At 32.0% G+C, this 21,592-nt stretch overlaps 1 protein-coding gene across 4 annotated transcripts in view; it reads left to right on the top strand.

Moving 5' to 3' along the window:
- The first annotated feature begins 8,862 nt into the window (after positions 1-8,862).
- LOC127720255 (cholecystokinin receptor type A-like) overlaps positions 8,863-21,592 on the top strand; it is a 29,128-nt gene continuing 16,398 nt past the window's right edge. Inside the window, exon 1 of one of the 4 annotated variants that reach the window (XM_052226742.1) lies at positions 8,863-9,033. The gene's annotated coding sequence lies outside the window, so the exon portion shown is untranslated. Of the gene's footprint in view, positions 9,034-9,431; positions 9,493-12,647; positions 12,673-12,712; positions 12,886-21,592 lie in introns of those variants that run through there. The other 3 variants (XM_052226744.1, XM_052226747.1, XM_052226746.1) reach the window with 3 other exon arrangements.

Genomic DNA, 21,592 nt, shown 5'->3' with positions numbered 1-21,592 from the left:
CACGGAGAAAAAAGTTACAATTCAGTTTTAAAAGAATTTTTACTTTGAATACCAAGAATATTTTTTTAAACATTTCTTGCATTTTTCTTCAACTATTACATACAAAACAACATTGTATAAACAAAATTTGTTAATTGAAAATAAAAATATCATTATGATCTAACAAAAAGTAATATAACAAAAATACCGAACTCCAAGGAAAATTCAAAACGGAAAGTCCTTTATCAAATGGTAAAATAAAAAACAACTGTCGTAATCCTGACTTGGGACTATGGCATGGTATTGGTTGCAAAAATTTGATATTTTTCATTTAAATGCAATATTTCTTATTTAATTGGTATATTTCTTCTTTTAAATGCAATATATTTTTATTTGAATGGTATATTTTTTCATTTAAATGCAATATTTTTTATTCAGATGGTATAATTTTTCATTCAAATGGTTTAATTTTTCATTCAAATGGTATAATTTTCGTTCAAATGCAATATTTTTTATTTAATTGGTATAAAATGTCATTTGAATGCAATATTTTTTTATTCAATTGGTATAGTAGTTTTTTATTTATATGCAATAATTGCATTATGGGAAATTCTTTGACGTCATAAGGTCAAATTTGCAACAGCGTTTGTGATTGGTCGGTAATTGTTTGGATTTCTCCCCTTTCTTTCTAAACTTGAGTGACCAAGAATTAAAAAACGCGTCAGAATATCACCCCTCTAACTAAATTTGGCGTTCGTGCGAGTTCGTGCACTGGTTGTTAATGCCAATAATGGCCAGGACGAGCAAAAAATGCGAGTGACAAGTAATAATAATTAATTTGACACACAACTTGTTCATGGATAGAAGAGGGGGGGAAGGAGGGGTCCTGATCCCGAAATCCCGGGCTTAAAAACATGGAATCCCGAGGTCCCGAATTAAAAAAAAATTAAATCCCGACATCCCGAAATTCGAAAAAAGTTTCCAGATGCCGAAAGGATCAATCCCGAAATCCCGAGCTTAAAAACATCCGATCCCGGAGTCCCGATAAAGGTCCTACCCCCCCCCCCCCCCCCCCCCCCCGCCTCATAGAAACAGATGCCTGCGTGCATGGCAAAAACACCTCCAATGAAAACCTTTTCTGAAGAAACTCTCCTACAGTCTACACATTGAAATAAAAAAGAAACATAGCTAGCCCCCCTCCCCCTTCTAAGTCCAGATACATGTAATCATGACGTTCTTTAGTGATATATCATTTTTTACTTTTCTTGATCCTCAGAGACGTTGCAGGAAGGCACACATGAAAAAAGAATAAAAAGCATCCTGGACGTTACAATTATTTGGACTAAGCCCCCCTCTTTTTTACTACATGTAGAAAAAAAAATCACCTAATTACGACAGCAGAACCAGAAACCCACAAGTAGAGACAAAAGCTGTTATTCTCCGGAACTAATTCTTTAATAAAGACAATTCAGGATAAATTGGAACCAGTTACAAAAACATGTTACAACAATAGTCCTATGACATAGGACTTCACTATATATGAGGCGTGAACTTCATATTTAATACTATCTATAATATGTGCTCTCATGTCTTATGCTGCAAATCAATTTACATTTAGGATTCGTTGCTGAGCTTTTTTTTACTGTTCTCGTCTCCGAATCCCTTAAATAGATTTTTTTTTTCAAGCCCCACAGTAGTTCAATAATTACTTTATGTCTTTGCATAAATAAGTATGCAGGGCATATTTCAAAACATATTTTATCTTCAGGACTTTTAAATGATTTACTTTTCAATACTACATTGGGAAGGGGGGTACACAAGTTTATTTTGTGACACATTATATAATATAATTAGGTATCCAACAAATTATATGATTGTACGTTTAGCTATTATCTAGACCCGTACAAAATGTATATAATTAGACACATTTAACAGGGGCGGATCCAAAAACCTCGGTGTCTAGGGGGGGTTCAAATTTAGATATTTGTATAAAGGTGTATATATGCGAGTATTTGCAGTAATGGTTATGGTGTGTGTGTGTGTGTGAGGGTAGGGGTTTCAGATCAAAGATCGTTTCTATAATTCTATATCTTTTAGTTTTTACCATTTCACTCTATTCTTTATCCTTTGATCTCTATTATATTTGTCCTAAACATGCGTGGCATATTTGCCACTGGACATAAGGCAACCAAAAGTAAATCAACGTATTCTGTATATTTCATCATTTCTTTATTATGTTATCTATAGGTTTGGTCCCGCCCCTTATCTATTTTTTTTGCACATTAGGGACGACATCAAAAGTTCAATGTAGGATAAAAAAAAAACTTAATTCATATAGTTGTTTTCACTGACCCCCTACCCCCTCTTAACTTAATTTGGGAAAAATTGATTGACCAATAAGGATATATATAAAATCGATGTTAATTAAACAAACCTTGCAGCAATTTTGCCCCCCCCCCCCCAAAAAAAAACCAAACTATTTGAATTAAGTTTTTTATCCTTCATTGATTTGCTGATGTCGTCCCTTATCCTCTCTATGTAAACCCAATTCATGTCCTGATAAATGGTGACTCATGCATAGCATCATATGTGGTTATTAAAACAAGAAACATATTCATATTATAATAATTAATGTATGCTAGGACTTATAGATAGATGTCATTAGTCCCAGGTCATGTAATAAAGTAGATCTTATAAAAATACAATAGCATTTTAATTTTGATGATTATAAATATGTTTATATATTTAATAATGCCATTATTTTTAAAAGGATAGGGGCAAGGCGTTTTTAAAACATATCAATGGGGCGCGTTTTTTTTTTTTTGTTCTTCGGAAGTGAGCCAGAAGAAGTCCATTTCTGTTTTTTTTTTTTTTTTTGCATTGGGAAGATCTTCTGGCTCTCTTCCACCTCTTCTTTTTTGATAGGTTGACGGCAGAGGCACATAACAAACATGGCGTCGAAATTAATAAATTTATGAATGCAGATATATTAGAATGTGAGCTGTTTTATAAACGTTTTTATGGTACAACAGTACAACAACATGTTTGTGAGCAACCCATCCCGAAGCTGGGACAGTGGTGTAACAGTACAATAAAATAACAACCTGCACAAATCAGCAAATTAACTCAAAAATCGGTACGAGACGCACAAAAAAACTAACATTAAGACAATAGACACAAAGCACCGACATAAGAGTATTTGCAATTACTGGAAGTTTGCTCAAACCTATAATTACAACTGGTACTGAAATAAATCTTGTTCTCCCAGACTGAGTTATCAATCAGTACACAACGCGCGGCAAAGGATTTATTATAAAAAGAAAAGTCTGAGAAACGTCTGGTTTACGTTGTATATAGATATAAGAAGATGTGGTATGAGTGCCGATGAGACAACTCTCCATCCAAGTCATAATTTGTAAATGTAAACCATTAAAGGTCTTCAACACGGAGCCTTGGCTCAAACCGAACAGCAAGCTATAAAGGGCCCCCAAAAAATTAGTAGTGTAAAACCATTCAAACGAGAAAACCAACGGTGTCTAATCTATTTAAAAAAAACCCGATATACTTGCATATAAATCCATATACAATGAAACGGTTTTTGAAAAGTGGACCGAAGGTTTTGACCATCGAAATTTTGCAATAGAAATACTAGTTACATTTATGACCACAAGATTTTAACAGCCAGTGCAGGACTCGCACGAACGTTAGATTTAGTTAGAGGGGCGATATTCTGACGCGTTTTTTTAATTCTTGGTCACCCATGTTTAGAAAGAAAGGGGAGAAAGCCAAACAATTTCCGACCAATCACAAACGTTGTTGCAAATTTGACCTTATGACGTCAAAGAATTTCCCATAATGCAATTATTGCATATAAATAAAAAACTACTATACCAATTGAATAAAAAATATTGCATTCAAATGACATTTTATACCAATTGAATAAAAACTATACCATTTGAATGAAAAATTATACCATTTGAATGAAAAATTATACCATTTGAATAAAAAATATTGCATTTAAATGAAAAAATATACCATTCAAATAAAACAAAATATTGCATTTAAATGAAGAAATATACCAATTAAATAAGAAATATTGCATTTAAATGAAAAATATCAAATTTGTGCAACCAATACCATGCCATATGGGACAGGCATATCCTTATGTAGAAAATGGTGGATTAAACCTGGTTTTATAGCTAGCTAAACCTCTCACTTAAATGACAGTCATATAGAATTCCATTATATTGACAACAATGTGTGAGCAAAACAAAGAGACATAATAGGTAAAAATGTCAAAAAATTGGGATACAGCAGTCAACATTGTGTTATAATCTAGCTTAATCACAATAAAAACTAATAATTGTTAAGAAAATAGGCTGTTAAGTTGTTTGGTACTTAACTGACTTCATAATAAAATATCCTTGTGTGATTAAAATTTGATATATCTTCATTTATCAAGGCTTATGAACAATTCCACATACTGTAAAATGAATTAATCTAATAAAAAGAAAGTATTTCAAAAACTGTCTCTTATATGTTTATTTAAAACAATTATAAAATTAAATTAATTGTGACTGTTTGTCCTATGAATTTAATGACATGCTGTCCGTTTATGTCATCCTGAATATGCATGAAATATCTGTCCCCCCTTCCCATATGTCATGTGTTGTACTCTAAATAATGTAATATTCCATAATAATTCCGAAGTTTGTACATGTATGCTGGGGTTCAAATGGTAATTTTTAAGACACGGACACTTTAAAAGGTTCTATAAATGATGGAGAAATTAAAATGTTTGTTATTTCAATATTAACCTATTCATGATTGTTTGCATAATATGTATTAAGTAAGAAGTGAATGCTTTTATTTATAATTTTATTGGGATGTAAACGCTTTGACCAAAAAAAAATGTGTATGAACATAAAAATGTGCGAAAGATCAACGCTTTTACAGCCCTATAAAATTATAAAAAGAAGTATTCAATTCTTATAGATTATCGTTGATCATCTCAACGAGATTGATTTTCTCGCTTGAGCCGGTACGGCGAAAGCGAGAAAAGCAATCGAGTTAAGATGACCAATGATAATCTGTTTATCGCTATTTTACCTATGACGACGTTGTCAATTTCATGTCAATTTCATAAGCAACGGCACGTGCCCCCTTAGTTTCTAATGATAATTTTCATATCACTCGACTCCGCTGAGAAAGGAAATTATTAGTCAGTAAAATCAAAGAAAATTTTCGTAAAATAGCGATCATTATAATTACATGTATATGCTACTACTATGAAATTAAGTGTTATATCAAGCTTTTTGTTTGTTTTTCAATGCATTATTCTAACATTGTCATAGATAGCACGTGCAGTCATAGCTGCTGTACTGTTTACGGATATAAAATATTATATTGGTGTGCCTCGATTGCGATTGTTGTAAGCCGATCGAAATTACGGATTCTTATGAAACATACATGTTATTTAATTTTAGAACCTGTATGACAGAACTAATTTTGCAATCAATAATTGAAAATTGATATGTGTGACCCTATTGAACAGAATGTAACCATAAACGGTATCGTTAACATCTGTGGTCGTGTCTCTTTTTACAATTATTGCAGTTGATAACTAAAACATAGTTTATTGAATTTTCGTTACCGCAGTGATTCAATGAACTGAAATAAAATAACTTTGGATTTCAAGGATAAATGGTATTGTATTGATGAGAAATATTATCTTTATGAGAAAACCTGTGACATGCAGCGCGTATAAAAATGCAATTGAAAGTTCAGTATATTGGATTAAGAATCATCCTAATTACGTAGATGATAATATGTTTTACCAATCAACTTATCAGTTAATAAGATGTTACAAATGTTTAAAATGTGTTCAAATTTGCTACCTCGCAATTAAGTGAAATGAAGATCGATATACATTCATTTTTTCCAGTAATTAAAAAATATAGGTAAACATCGAAAGGTAAGACCACCCACCTAGATTGTAATCATACGATGAGCTTTCAATGGTATTTTAAGACGCGATGTAAATATCTATCGATTACTATTATATAGATATATGTATACCTTTGAAGATGTTTTAAATTAGTATTATGCTGCAGATAATTTGATTTTGAAACGGACACGCCAATTTATTGCAATATGTCACATTGTACAAAAATGTACACGAACACAATCGGGTTTATAATTTAAAATCTAAATAGAGGACATATTAGATGAATAAATATAGACAGGGTTTTGCTAATCAATATATTGGCCGTACGATGACCTATAGTTGCTTACATCCACGCCATTTGGACTCTGTTGGGTAGTGTTGTCTCATTGGCAATCACACCAAATCTCCTTATTTTTATGTATATGCATACAAACTTATTATTTAATGTTTTCAAATTTTTTGACGTTATCTAGAATAAACGAAATATCCTGAAATTTTAAGACCATATCTTTAACTTATTGTTACAAATCAAAAGTATCAGTGTCCGCTGGTCGAGATATTGAATGTGCCTTTCTTTTCCTTTGATTTTATAACTTTATAAGTAGTAACGTAATTTGTTACACGGGTTGTGAGTAAATGTATGTGGATTAGAAACTGATAATGTGTTAAGGGAACATTAATACGATGATCTTCGGATTCGAGTGACATTGGTAATGTTCAATCTTTAACTTACATGTTTTTGTGTTTTTATGTTTGTTTTTGTTTTTGTTTTAATCTTGCAGCATTTTTATAACAAGTGTATTCTTTCTTATATGCGAATTTGGGTTTGTATAACCTGATCAAGGTAAAATAGTATATTAGTAGTCTGAATACTTCATTCAAAATATTAGAATACGCACTGTTTGTTAGCGATACCTTAGATATATATCCATTTGTTAAAATTAATAACCTATAACGTATAACTTATGTGAATTGTAATTGCTTTTTACCATTTTATGCGGTCATTTGGTTCGCTTTATTTGCATTGCTAACAGTGAAGCAGGATCTGTGTACCCTTTCGGAGCACCTGAGATCACCCCGAGTTTTGGTAGGCTTTGTGTTCCTCGGTTTTTAGTTTTCTATGAAGTTATTTGTGAACTAGTTAGTCTTTTCGTCGTGTATCGTTTTTCTTCATGGCGTTGTCAGTTTGTTTTGAATGTACTTTTGTTTTCTTCAAACACATTTTAATGATTGTCGTTCTATGGAGGATTACGGTGGTACATAACACTACAGGGAAATAACTCTGTAAAAATCAGCTGAACGTTTTAATCATGTTCTATTGTTAAGGAAATATTAAGCTTCTCAATGATCAAAATTAGTGTTTGGCAAACTGCTAAATATCCAATGAAATTTTTCCGATAAAGTGTGTGGTTCAAGTTTTTTGAAATTTTTATATTTTTGTCAAAGGGTCAAAGTAAATATTTTGTCAAACATTTTATAAAAATTCAAAGAACCAAATTAATTTTAGTCAAGGAGTTTGGTACCACCTTAAATCATGTTTTGATTGTTTCTGTTTAATTCATGCAGGCTTTGTGTAGACTCGGGATATTTTAAAACTCGACATTTAGTGTATAGTCTCTTGTCTATTGTTGGAGACAGCGTTTTCCTTTAGATATATTTCACCAATATTTTCTTGCAAATGCTCCTTTTATTTAGAGAAAAGTTATTACACATTGATTTTAGTTTTCTATATACTGTTTTGTAGACTGTTTGTTTGTCCTTTCGTTGTTTTGCTTGTTTTTGCGTTGTTTTTGTCGTTCTTCGGATAAGTATTTTTTATTTGTATTGTCAGCCTCTTTTTCAATTCTTAACCACTAGTTTCGCCCAATGTATTGTTCAAATCTGATGATCGATTGTATACAGTTTCATTTAAAGAAGCAATCTTCAATCGTGTGGGGCACATGTATTTTATTGATGGTTTCATTAACGTCTAACACTTTAGGTAATCAGGTTGAGCTAAAATTACAGCAAAATGAACCATTAGTTAACTTGAGATATTCAGTCATTATAAGCAACAACTGACATTGTATATGAACTAGGAATAAGTATAAACTAATGGATGACATCGTGAATTGTCAGTAGCGAACGGTATCGTCAGCATTGAAGTATAAGTTTGTTGGTGCTTAACGTTTTACAGTTCTAGCTAGTAATGCTAACTAGCATACAGTCAATGCTTTAAACTATATATTGTTTTACCTAAAACTGCAGTTTGTCACAGTCTTGTCTTAACAAGTTTTTAAAAGTCATCGTTCACATAATTTCCCTTGTTCATGCGATTTGTTTTTTGTTTTGGCTAATTTCATTCTGTAATGTATATTTTTTTTCTTTCAAATTCGTAGAATTAAAAAAAAAAATAGAAAACATACCGATTTGTAAAGTTTGTATTTAAGTTGTGCTGTTACACCATTGTCATAGGTTTGGGGAGGGTTGGGCTCTTATAAACATTCTAACCCCGCCACATTTTCTATATATATAAAGCTAGTTATTTCATTACTTCTGAATCGTATAAGTGTCTTTACTTTTCCATGCTTATCTTTCGTCTTGCGATATCGATATATAGAAGATCGCTAGATATAGAAATATATATTTTATTGGAAAGAAGATAACATTAATTTTCAACCCAACAATTAACGTCAATGTGTTGTAAACTCGGTGGTTTATTTGACGTGAAGATAATGTTTATAATAGTCGATACCTTGCTCTTTGTGTTAACAATTTGAAGCAGAAATTACACAAAGTGATTTGTCCTTTTTCTCGTGAAATAATCAAGTAAATTTCTTATTATTTTAAATTGTTTTGTCTGGTTTTCTGAGGTGTTGGTGATTGATTTAGTATTAATTGCCGTTAAATCTTCAACTATTGGATTTGTTCCGTTATCTTTATTTCTGTTCCTGATGTTGTGTTCAGTGGTAAAATTTGATTGGCGAATGACTTAGCTGGAAATCATGACGTTGGATGAAAACGAAAAATACAATTATATATAGAGAGGCACGCTGACAGTTTAATGTATTGATAAAAGTGATGTTCATTTGGCAAGTTCTATGAAAAAATTATACACTGCGATTAAGGTAGGCAAATTACTTATATTGTTATTTTTATTACCACTAAGTTATATATTATAAAACAAACGCTTAATTAGCATAATTAATTGACTTTATTACTTTGTGTATTTACCATCACAGAACTTATTGAGATATACTAATGGTGTAATAATTTTCTTTTTATTTAACTTCACAATAAAGATTTAGGAATTAATAAAATTTCCAGATTGAGTCTAATTTTATTAATGTTCTACTTAAATATTTTTTTTTATTGATAACGTTTTAATTTCTATGCACTTAACAGCTTGCATACAACAACATTCGTTTACCTGAAAATACGGACAAAAATTATAAATCAATGATATTGCACGCATGGTAAACGTACACGAACGGTCATGTGATGTGAATGCTTATTTTGTAGCTATGTTTTTTGGGCTGACTCACCTTTCTCTTTTTATTTGCCGATTCGTTAATCAAGACTTAGAGGTACGTGAGCTTACATGATAGATATACTATATAATACAACAGAAAAAATAATGACAGATCATTACTTCAAATTTTCTAAAACAGAGAATGTTTATTTGCATGTTCTAGAAGGTGGAGATAGCAAAGAAGATAATGCATAATAAATAGCTTAGAATATTTATCCAAGTCAAAGCAAAATTATACTTTATTGTTTAGGCGCCGGCTGAAGCCCGCCTTCGGGGCGAGATTTTCTCGCTGCGTTGAAGACCCATTGGTGGCCTTGAGCTGATTTCTAGTCTTTGGTCAGATTGTTGTCTTTTGTCACATTCCCCGTTTCCATTTTCTATGCATTTCTCGATTTAACGTCACCCGGAGATTTACCTTCACCAGGAAAGTTTTCTGCTCCATGATTGAAAAACTAAATTCATGTTAAATACACACGGAGTTTATAATCGAAATGACCTAAACCTGTTAAAACGTAGCTGACATTTTAGTACGTAACTAATTTTTGCACTTTGTACCCTGTTGCTCGATACAATAATTTTGTCATGTACAGTTTCTAATCAATTGTTCATTTGAGCGAAAATGTGTTTCATTAAAATCGTTTTTAACATATGAAATGAGGTGTTAATCCATTAATTTTGTTAAATATCACTTACACAAGTCATGTTTAATAAATCAACTATTAAATTGGTGGAACATTATTATAAGCAAGTGCAGTTAAGTCAGGATAAAGATTGGTATGAAAATTCTGTTAAAGGAAACCTTTAGAATTTACTTTTAGTCCAATGAAAAAAATATAGAAATCTGTCTCGATTTTGTGTTCTAAAAGTGGCTATAAGTCGACCAATACTTGAAGAGATGTTCATTTATTAAGATTTTTTTAAGTTGAATTCTTGGAGAAGTATCCCACCCTTTTCAAAGAGTTATTTTAAACATAGATAAGGGAGCTACCATTTGATTTTTATGGGGGGCTAGGATGAAATTTGAAAAAAAGGCAAGACAGGAGTTTTGAGTAAAAAAAAAAGGCAGGATGACAACTTTGCAAAAATAAAAAGGCAGGATGACAATTTATGTTAAAAAAAGTCAGGATAAACTAATAAAAGAAAAGGCAGGACCGAATGGAGTGAAAAATAAAAAGGCAGGACAGAGATTACAACTAGAAAAAAATGCAGGACAAAATTTTTCATACTTTTTATGCGCACATATCTAATTAGCATACTTAATCTGAATCTATTACAAGCTGTAAACAACTATGGGACAGAACTCGCTAGTCCTTCAATTTGGCGCAAAATGTTTTATAAAAAACATTAAAAATACAACGGTCAGAAAAACTACGTTTCAAAGACAAATAGAACAAGAAAAAACTTACTCTCGTTACAAAATAAAACCAATTTTAAAATCTCAGTGTGTAATTTGGATTTTTCTGTGTGTTATTTTAGGTTCTTCAATCTCAGTGTGATTTTTTTAATTCTCAGTGTGTAATTTTTTCGAAAAAAGGTTTAAACATAGTTTTGACGAGAACGGCTAGCCATAAAGAATCCCGTTTAATTCATATGTTAATATGCCGTCGTCATTTGTATCTAGACATATTTAACTTTCTACAATACGAATCTAAGCATGTGCGTTTCTTTGATACTTGTTCTAACTTTCCGATTTCTTGTGTAGACGAAAAGCGTCTGGCCTATAAAATCATAAAACTTGTATCTTGATGAGTTTTTTCCCAATTCAATACATGTAGGCTGCTCGATGATGGTCCGATGTCAATACTAGTATTGTATTTGTACAATATGTATTGCAACGGTTGAACACACTGTAACCTACGATTCATGCATATACATTTTATTTTCTTTGTAAGTGCAGCCACTTCTCTCTTGTTATTATTCAGGTCTACAAAATTACATTTTTGACTGTTGCCCATTTTTCACGTGGACCTCAATGTCGTTTTCATTCTTATTGATATTTTGCTGGATAAAGATGTTTTATTTTGATAGGTCAATCAGGACTTATAAATGAATGCTGAAGTCCTCAATACGCAGTAATATTTAGAACTGCATTAGTCCACAATGCTGTTTTGTTTCAAAACTTACCATAGTACTTACTACTAGAAGTGTTTTTACATTCAATGTATCTGCTCCAACTGTTCACTTGAGTAATAAAAAGATGGTTAGTGCGACCAATCCGACGGTACAATGCATTCTAAATTCCAAAGAAGCGTCTATTTGGCTGTGCGGGCTGTTAAATATGGAACCACGTCCGGTCAGAACGAAGACGACATATCCAATGTTTCGTGTAGGAAAAGCTAATAGCTCTTTAATGGTTAAAGAACCCTTTAACAACTCTATCGGGGGTTCGTAGGTGGTTTGTTCTAGTGACGGTCTAAATTTCTCTCCATATCGACTAACAAAACCTTAATTGGATTAATTGTTAATGTGTTGTTCTGAAAAGGCATGAAAAATTTGAAACTCGGTTTATTGAATTGGCACGTGTCTATTGTTAAAGACCGTATCTTTAATCTCTTGATGTCGTGTTTGGTTTCTGTCTCATTGACGGTCAACCGTCATCTCCTTTTATTCAGATTAGAATGATGGATATTACTTTTGATCTCAACTTTGCTTTTCGTATTTTAACATGAGAGCATGATTCCTCGAAGTGACAATATGATTTTCTTGTGAGAAATATGTTCTATTGTTACAGAATACTTGGCACCCAACGTAGGACGGCAAACGTAGCCGGAGAGCTGGACTCGCAATAGAATCGGATCACCTCCGGGAAACGCTCAGCGATCTAAAAAAAAACAACTAAATAAGCACTGCCTTCGATCAACCGATCACGATTGGCTAAGTATATTCTACTCAAAGGACGCAATCTCGGTCAAGATCATAGACGTCAGAGATTCAGCACTATAAGTCAAATATTTGTAAATATTTTGAAAATCGTCGACTTCCTTGTCTTAAGTACAACATTTAAGCTGTCTAAACACCTGACCATTATGTTCTTGTTTCCTTCAAAGCCAAGTCAACAAAAGGTGTAAGTTTTCCATTTCCATTTTCAAAAATTGGAAATAGGGAAAACAATGACTTTTGTTGACGTCATGTTTTCCATCGGTTTATGACACGACGTTGAGTGAGGTCTATTTTAAGCACATTCCCTACTACCTGGTCTATTTTAAAAATGAACCAAGGTAAAACTTTAAAACAGGTTAGTATGTTTTAATGGTTATTTACATCGATAACTTGTCATATCTGTTCACTTAAGTAATCTGCAAATGGATAACACTTCCGTGATAACGTTAAGTGATTCTAAGGAAATCATTGTATAAAATAAAACCCATAATGAGGACATAAGAAAATAAATCTTATCTGAAGGGATACTATTACCGCTCATTTCTGTCAAGAAAGTCTAAGATTGCACGTAAGTTGATGTTATAAGATAAGTTTTGGATCATGAGATTGTACGGGAGGTAATGTTATAAAACTAAAACATAAAACGGATCAGATCCGAATAACGGTATTTAATGTTTGTTGCATATTCAGATCCCCTTTTAATAGGCATTTTGTCAACACCGAGGTTGTCAGTTCGAACCTCGCTAATGAAACGCTTCGTTCGAATCCGATCTTATTTGAAGAAATAGGATTGCCAATTTTCCCGCCGAAGGTTGGTTCTCTCTGGATTCCTATTAAAAACAGGCCGCCATGAAATTGTCGAGGGTGCTGAAAGTGGTGTTAAACACCAATAATCAATCAATCATTTAGAGAGCGGTAAATATCGAGTTCTATTTTGATAAAAAAATATCTGATGGACGAACAGCCTCGGTTGGGGGAGGGGGTTGGGATGTAGGTCTCGTGCTCGCATAGGTTCAGACATTGTATTGGTCGAACAAAGACTTTACAATTTGTATTTGCTGTTTCTCTGATAAATACACGCAGTATTTAGGAGTAAGGGCACAGACTGGTCGCCTCGGATTCAGAATAAAATAATATCTGCAGATCGTTACCCGAACGTTGAGCAAACTGACAGTTCTTTGCATTTTTAACCCCATGTCACGACTCTTTCATATCATTGCTATGAGATTTACTTATGTGTGTCGGTCATTGTAACTCCCCTTAACCCCACGCCCCAAACCATTGAACATACAATGTTCAAGTCTAAATGTCAACTATCATTAACCTTATTGTTTTTGTAATAAAGTAATGCTGTATATATGATGATAACGTAAAGTGGTCCACACTAAATTTGCAAACAAAATCATTTAGTACATCACAACTTAATGAAAAGTATACCATAATAGACTATTATTATACATGATTTGATGGTTTTAGATTCTATAAGTATGGGAAATAATATGTATAAAGGGAAATTATGTGCATGTCCTCCTATTTTATCTGCTCGCTTCCTAATCTAGTCTGCGATCTTGTGGTTGTATGAAAGTCTGGAGTGCGGGATTATATGGGTTCAATTCACGGGTCATTGGCAGTAGAAAGTAAGTCATTTTCATCAAACTTATGGCGAGTGAATTGACTGAAAAACATACCGCTTGCCGGCAGTTTTATTGTAATTTGCCATTGTTGCCATTCCATACAAAATGACAAATCACAACGACAGTGGTGACAGGTTGAATTATTCTATTCATTCTAACTAGGTAAGCCTCCAAAATGATGCCTCCATTAAATAACTTAATGAAAATTTAAATATACTATCATAAATAAGGAGCCCTGAGCTAATTATATAAATATATATATATATATATATACATATTTCGTATCACTGACTAGGTTAGTGTTACAATACGAATAAAATCGAGTTCACCGAAATTAATTTTTGAAAAAAAATTATGCATAAATCAATTTCATTGTCCTTTCAATTCACCTAAGAATTGAATGCTTCTTTTAGTAATTGTTTTGGGGTGCAAAAGCGTTGGCATAAGAACATGCCGCGCGTCATACTTAAAACAGTTAAACGCTTTTACATTTTGTATAATTTATTGATATTCAAACATATCCACATTACAGGCATAACGTTAAATTGACTGTTTGCAGTTAGTCACGTTTTCATTAAGGGGTCAATATGAGACATATACTTTGCATGTAACAAAACTTCTGATTCTATAACAATTTATGTATTTTCTACTGGAAGTGAAACTTACGTTTTAACCTTACTTAATTAAATTTTGTTGTTAAACTTGTTTTTATTTTCTGTCTTGAATGTGCATATGTAACAGTTGCTACTCCAAACAACAAAACCAATCATCAAACTTTTTATAAACAAATACTGATGTCAAACATGTAACTATATAATCAGATACAGAAATAAAGGCACACATTCTATTTTTTTACATTACACAAGTGAGAATTCGTCTTATGGTAAATACACTTGTATAAAAGCAGTAGGTAGTAGTGTGGTTGACTATGTTATCATGTCGGAAGACTTGATTGAAGATACTTTATTTTTTCATGTTGCTGATTTTTTATCAACTCTGTCAGACTGTCACTGTAAACTGACATTTGGCCTGTTAGCTAGTTACTCGCATAAAGCTAAGGAGCAAGACAATACTATTTTATTTCCAGGAAAATATATATGGTCAGAAACCTCTATACAAAAACTGCAAGATACTTTATGCCAGCCAATTATTAGAAATAGTATCAAAAATTTTTTAGACACAAAATTTAATCTTTCAGAGGACTATATTGAAAAGGCAGCTAATGAATGTTTTGATATAATAGATAATGCTGCCAGTAAATGTTTAATATTCCGTAAAACCAAGAAAAAAGTTGCACGTAAATACAAAAACAAAAAATGGTTTGACAAAGACCTGGTACAAAAACGTAAAAGCCTTATTTCTAAAGGTGAGCTGTTATCAAAATTCCCCTGGGACCCAATTATAAAAGGGTCTTACTATAAATGTTATAGGGAGTATAATAAGCTACGTAAATATAAACAAAGGAAATTTAAACAAAACATTCTTGACAGTCTGGATAATCTAAGGGATAATAATCCAAAGAGTTATTGGAATCTCATCAAAGAATTAAAAGAAGACAATTTGGATGGTCCAGAACATTCTATTCAAACTAACGTCTGGTTTTCATATTTTCAATCTTTAAATCTCAACTCTGACAAATTTAAAGACAGATTAGAGGAAATTAACAAGAAAGTAAAAAATTTAGAAAATAATCCAACTTTTTGTGAACTGGATTACAAAATAACCCTAAAAGAAATTTTGGATGCTATAAATAAACTAAAGAATAATAAAGCTGCAGGACTAGATGGTATCCCAAACGAGATATTAAAATCAGGGGGTAGTATATTTGCACCTGTTTTGCAGAAACTTTTTAACTTGATATTCTGCTCTGGAACATACCCTCGCAAATGGTCATTGTCTTATATATGTCTAATTTTTAAAGCAGGGAGTCCTAGTAAACCTGAAAATTACAGAGGCATAGCAATTAATTCATGCATTGGAAAATTATTTAACAGTATTCTTAATAAAAGACTTGACATTCATCTTGATAAAAATAATATAATTCATCCATGTCAGGTTGGTTTCTCAAAAAAGAGCAGAACATCTGACCATATGTTTGTTTTAAAAACCATATTAGATAAATATACTAACAGAAAAGGGGGGAAAATTTATGCTTGCTTTGTGGACTTTAAAAAGGCTTTTGATAGGGTCATACACTGTGGTATTAGATACAAATTATTGGAAAATAACATATCTGGAAAATTTTATACTATTTTAAAAGACATGTACAGAAAAAATGAAATGTCGGTGAAAGTGGGTAATGTACTAACGCCATCTTTCAGCTCGCTAGTTGGGGTTAGGCAAGGGGATGTTCTAAGCCCAAATTTATTTAAGCTTTTCATTAACGATCTGCCTCCAAGATTTGAGTCGAGTCCAGATGCTGTTTATATCAATGGGCGTAGAATTGATTGTCTTATGTACGCCGATGACATTATTATATTATCAAACACTAAACAGGGTCTGCAAACCCGACTTGATAACCTGCAAACTTATTGTATTGATTGGTGTCTAGATGTTAACTTGTCCAAAACAAAAGTTTTAATTTTTAACAAGCCTGGAAAATTTTTGAAGGAATCACTTTGTTTAGATAATGAGGCTATAGAATGTGTTAACAGATATAAATATTTAGGGATAGTCTTTACTTCCAGTGGTCTTTTTCAGCAGGGGAAAGAAGAGCTATTCAAAAAGTCCTTAAAGGCAAAATTTAAACTACAAAAATCCATGTCAGCTTGTAATCCAAGTATTGATACTGCAATCCATTTATATGATCACACAATAAAACCAATTTTATTATATTGTAGTGAAATCTGGGGTACCTTTAAGATTAACTCTGCTGCTTGCAAGAAAAAAAGTGATTATCTATTTGAATTAATTTACATAAATGATTATTTGGAAAAATCACATTTCAGGTATCTAAAATATATTCTTGGTGTAAATAAAAAAGCCTCAAATTTGGCAGTGTTATCAGAGGTTGCAAGATTTCCTCTTTATTTTTCTGTCATTATATCTATGGTAAAATATGTACACAGGCTTAACAAATTGGACGATGGGTTACTTTATGATGCTTATGTTTGTAATAAAATTTTAGATGCAGGAAACATTAATTGTTGGTATTCATCTATGAGATATGTCCTTCAATCACTTGATATACAAAATTTGAATACAAAGCTCAATAGATTAATTAAATTTGTAAAATGTAAACTTTGTAACAGTTTTAAAACATTTTGGGGGGTCAAAAGATCTGATACCTTATCACAAGGTAATAGTAAATTAGAAAATTATTTCAACCTCAAGACTGACTTCGTAAAGGAGGCTTATTTATCAATTAAAGATTTTAATATAAGAAGAGCTATATGTAAATTGAGAATAAGTGCACATGATCTTAAAATTGAGAAAGATAGGTATAGTAAAAAATACATAGAGAGAAGTCAGCGTCTATGTCATCACTGCCTATCACATGGATCAAATTCTATTGAAGATGAGACCCATTTCACAGTAAGTTGTCCTTTATATAACGAACAGAGAAAATTATTATGGGATAAAGTAAACAGTTTTTGTAATAATTTTAAAGAATTACCCAAGGATAAAAAATATTTCTGGCTGTTCACAAATGAGCATTTACCAACTCTTATGTGCCTAGGCAATTATATAATTAAGTGTTTAGAAATAAGATCCAGGTGGATACAAAATATATAAAATTATTATGCAATTATTGTTAATGTTATGTAAGACACATGATGTGTTAGGCTCTGATCCTGTCCAATATATGATAGTATTATATTAGGATATAGTTTTTCTTTTTTCCAATCATATTGTGCTTAATATTGTTGTAAATGATGCCCTTTATGGGTTCTTGATTAGATTAATAAAATTCTTATCTTATCTTATCTTATGGAATGAAATTTGAATTTAATAAATACCCATTTTTTAAGTTTATGTACGTGTACTTATGAATGAGTTCAATAACGTCAATAGCAGATGAATAGTGTCATCTGTATGGATTGATTGATTGATTCGTGATTAACGCCACTTTCAGCAGCACTACTGTGCTATTCCGTTGGGGTCAGTTTTTATTGGCGAGGGAAGCCGGATTACCCGGAGAGAACCACCTACCTTCGTTATAGGAAAACTGACAATCCTAGTCAAATAAGATTGGAGTCGAACGCACCTGCCACGTGCGGGATTCGAACTCACAAACTCAGTGTTTACAGGCTGGTGATACAGTAGCTCTACTACTTAGACCACTTGGTCACCAAGGCTCCTTGTGTGGATTGAGATCATCCAAGGACGAAATAGATATTGGTGTTTCTGTTTAAAAACAAACTGTTCGTATTCTAAAAGATTTTTATTGCAGTTTCTAAAACAAAACATAATGTTGGTTCTAACGTTTATTAGCAATTAAACGTAATAAATAGTGTAGTCATATAATTTTATTGAATACTTGTCAAAAGATAAAATTACAGTAAATATAATAAAGCAAAGAGACTAAATGGTTTTAACTTGCGAACAGGCCTGCTCTACTAACGCTTAATTAAGTAAATGTCATTCGAAGTAGACAGACAGTTAGATCAGTTATCTAATTTTAAGAGAAAAATGTAATTAATTGACAATTTTGCTAGATTTAATTAGTAAATTATCTCGTAGATAGTCAGACAGACTTTATATAAAATTTATTTAGGACATGGTTTAGCATCCTTAGTAAGGTTTCCTGGCGACAAAACATTTAAAACTCAGAAAGCTAATTAATATATTTATCAAATTAAATGTTCTTGCTAATATCATGGCGAATAAAAATTTAACCATGAAAATAAATGTATTCAGGTTTCATTGCTAATGCTAATGCCATGGCAACGACACATTGTTAAACCAAAGAGACACAGTATACATTTATAGGTGTTACTGTTTGTCTCTATACAATATACATATAAAAGCAAGCTTGAAGATATACGTTTTGTACATATAATTTCCATGTTAATGAGGTGATGCATGACTTGTAACCACTGTCATTTATGCCAGAATTTCAGGTAAGTGGACTTTTAATTATCATGAAAAAGAAGTCAAGGGCGAAAGAAAAATCGTAGCTTGAAGTAATTAAACTGGTCAGGATAAATCCAACGACAGGACAAACGAACTTATTAGATAAAGTCCAAAATTACGATTAAGCGACACGTACCGAATCAAAAACCGAACGTGAGCCAAGGTGCTCGGGATGAATACAAAGTTTAAACTACGATATTCCTACAGATATCAAGCAAATACTATTTCATTATTTAATTCTGTTTTTTTATTAAAAAATGCAACCAGTAAGAAAGTGGGATTTGGTCGTGATTTTTTTTTTTCATATGATACATGTTAAATTTCTCAGTAACAACAACTGAGAAATCTACAATTAAGGAGAAGGGGATTAAAAATTGATAAAATGTATAAAGAAAGAAAAATGAATCTAACTCTCCGTTTATATGCATGTATAAATGACAACGACAATTTTAATGCAATAAATAAATAAGTATTGCTTTTATTGGTGACTGTTTGAGTAATTAAGAATACCCAGTCATTACGCAGAAAATTTGCCACTTTGTGACAATAGAACGTTTGCCAAATACCGATTTGATTCTTATCTTTGCACAAGTTGTTTCCCTTTAAGTTCGCTGATTGTAGACTCGATCAAATGGGCTGCTATCCATGTAAGACATGTAAGGCTAAAGGTATAGGTAGAGGGTTGAGATCTCACAAAAAGATGTTTAACCCCGCCGCATATTTTAGCCTGTCCCAAGTCAGGAGCCTCTTGCCTTCGTTATTCTTGTATGTTTTTTTTTAATTTTGGTTCATTTATATGTTTCGGAGTTTAGTGTGACGTCCATTTTCACTAAACTAGTACACATTTTTGTTAAGGGGCCAGCTGAAGCCCGCCTCCGGGTGCGGAATTTTCTCGCTGTGTTGAAGACCCATTTGTGGCCTTCAGCTGCTCTTTGGTCGGGTTGTTGTCTCTTGACACATTCCCCGTTTCCATTCTCAATTTTATAACATGATGATGGACGTGATATGTAGGTGTTATAACAGTTTTTGGTTGAGATATAACTATAAATATCAAAGATTTTTAGCGTAACAAAAGATCAAATGTAATTAAAAGCTGTGGCAAACCAAATATGAAACACATTTGCTCTTTCCGCTTGCTCTTCAATGAAAATGTATGTCCCCTATGGGAAGCAACGAGTACAAATGAATCCTAATTACAGGATCGGTAATGTAGTTGACATAAAGTCTATTATATTCAAAACGGAAACAAATCTCCAGACCTTAATGGTTTACTTTTAAATTGAACAATACATGTGTCGTGCGTGTATGTTTTTTTTTATGTAAAATTAACGAGAATAAAAAGTTGTATTATAAAATAATGATTAAATCGTGTAGCAAGCAGAGGTCACTATTGCTTATTTTGGTCCACAAAACAAACAAAAAAACACGTTAGTGCAAGTGAAAGCGAATTAATAAGATTTATAATCAAATTTTGTTATGATTTACAGAAAGTTACCTTAATTTTTTTTAAACTGTAATTTCCTTCTTTTGTTAACATGCAATTTAAAATTACAGAAGAAGTCATAAAATCATCATAATGTTCACTTCCAGGATTTAAGTTCTCTGGAAATATCTTATTCCTTTGAAGTTTTAATATTAACCTTTAAAAATTATAGCCAGTCATAACTTTCTATTTCATATAAATGCAACGTCGGTAATTACGATTTTTTTTTCTCAATAGCTTCACATTGATCAGACAGAAAAAGGAATTAACGACCTTCTCTTAGTAATGTTGATGGTTATTAAAAAGTGCAATTTCATTTAACTTTGTAATGCTTATTGCTATTAAAATGTCCATATCTATTCAAAAACGTTATTCAAAATATCCGTACATTTTTGAAATTTTGGTTCTTTAGTGATATTACGTACAAAACATGTCACATGTTATTACATGTACAACTAGAAGGCACGCGTGAATTTTACATTGTTTTGTCAGTAAGTTGTTTTATACATATCTTTATTTCTCAATGAACCAAATAACAATGGTATAGAGATTCTTACCAAATAACTACTCTAAATATTCACACAATATATATATTCATAATGCATATGTACAGACATACAAATAATACAAAAGTAAGACGGAGGCAATTACAGAGAATGCAGTAGATTTGAACACTAAAGGGGGAAAAGTACATGGCTTAGAACCTTCACGAATATTAATCAACCTTAATTAGACACAAGTTGTTTAGATGATATAGATTTTAACTGTTCATTAAATTTCAGTTAATTAGAGGATTTACGTGAGAATTTTACATCGTTATGTCAGTAAGTTATTTTATATAAGCATCTGTTGTGTTTCTATATTTTGTGTGTGTTTTTTATGGGAATTAATATACATATTTTTCATTAGGGAGCAACCATTTAACTTCAAGGGGGGAGGGGTATGGTTTTTTGTCTGAGTCAGAATTTTTTTTCAGTTTTGCGACGCTATCAATCAAATTATTTTTTTTCAAAATTTAACACTATAAGGTATGGGGAAATCTGGATTCAGAATATTTTTTTTTGTCATCTGCTTGACCACAA

Source organism: Mytilus californianus, unplaced genomic scaffold, assembly GCF_021869535.1.
Source record: "Mytilus californianus isolate M0D057914Y unplaced genomic scaffold, xbMytCali1.0.p SCAF_11, whole genome shotgun sequence".
NCBI lineage: Eukaryota > Metazoa > Mollusca > Bivalvia > Mytilida > Mytilidae > Mytilus > Mytilus californianus.
Note: the sequence above shows the minus strand (reverse complement) of the source record. Positions and strands in the feature narration are given on the sequence as shown.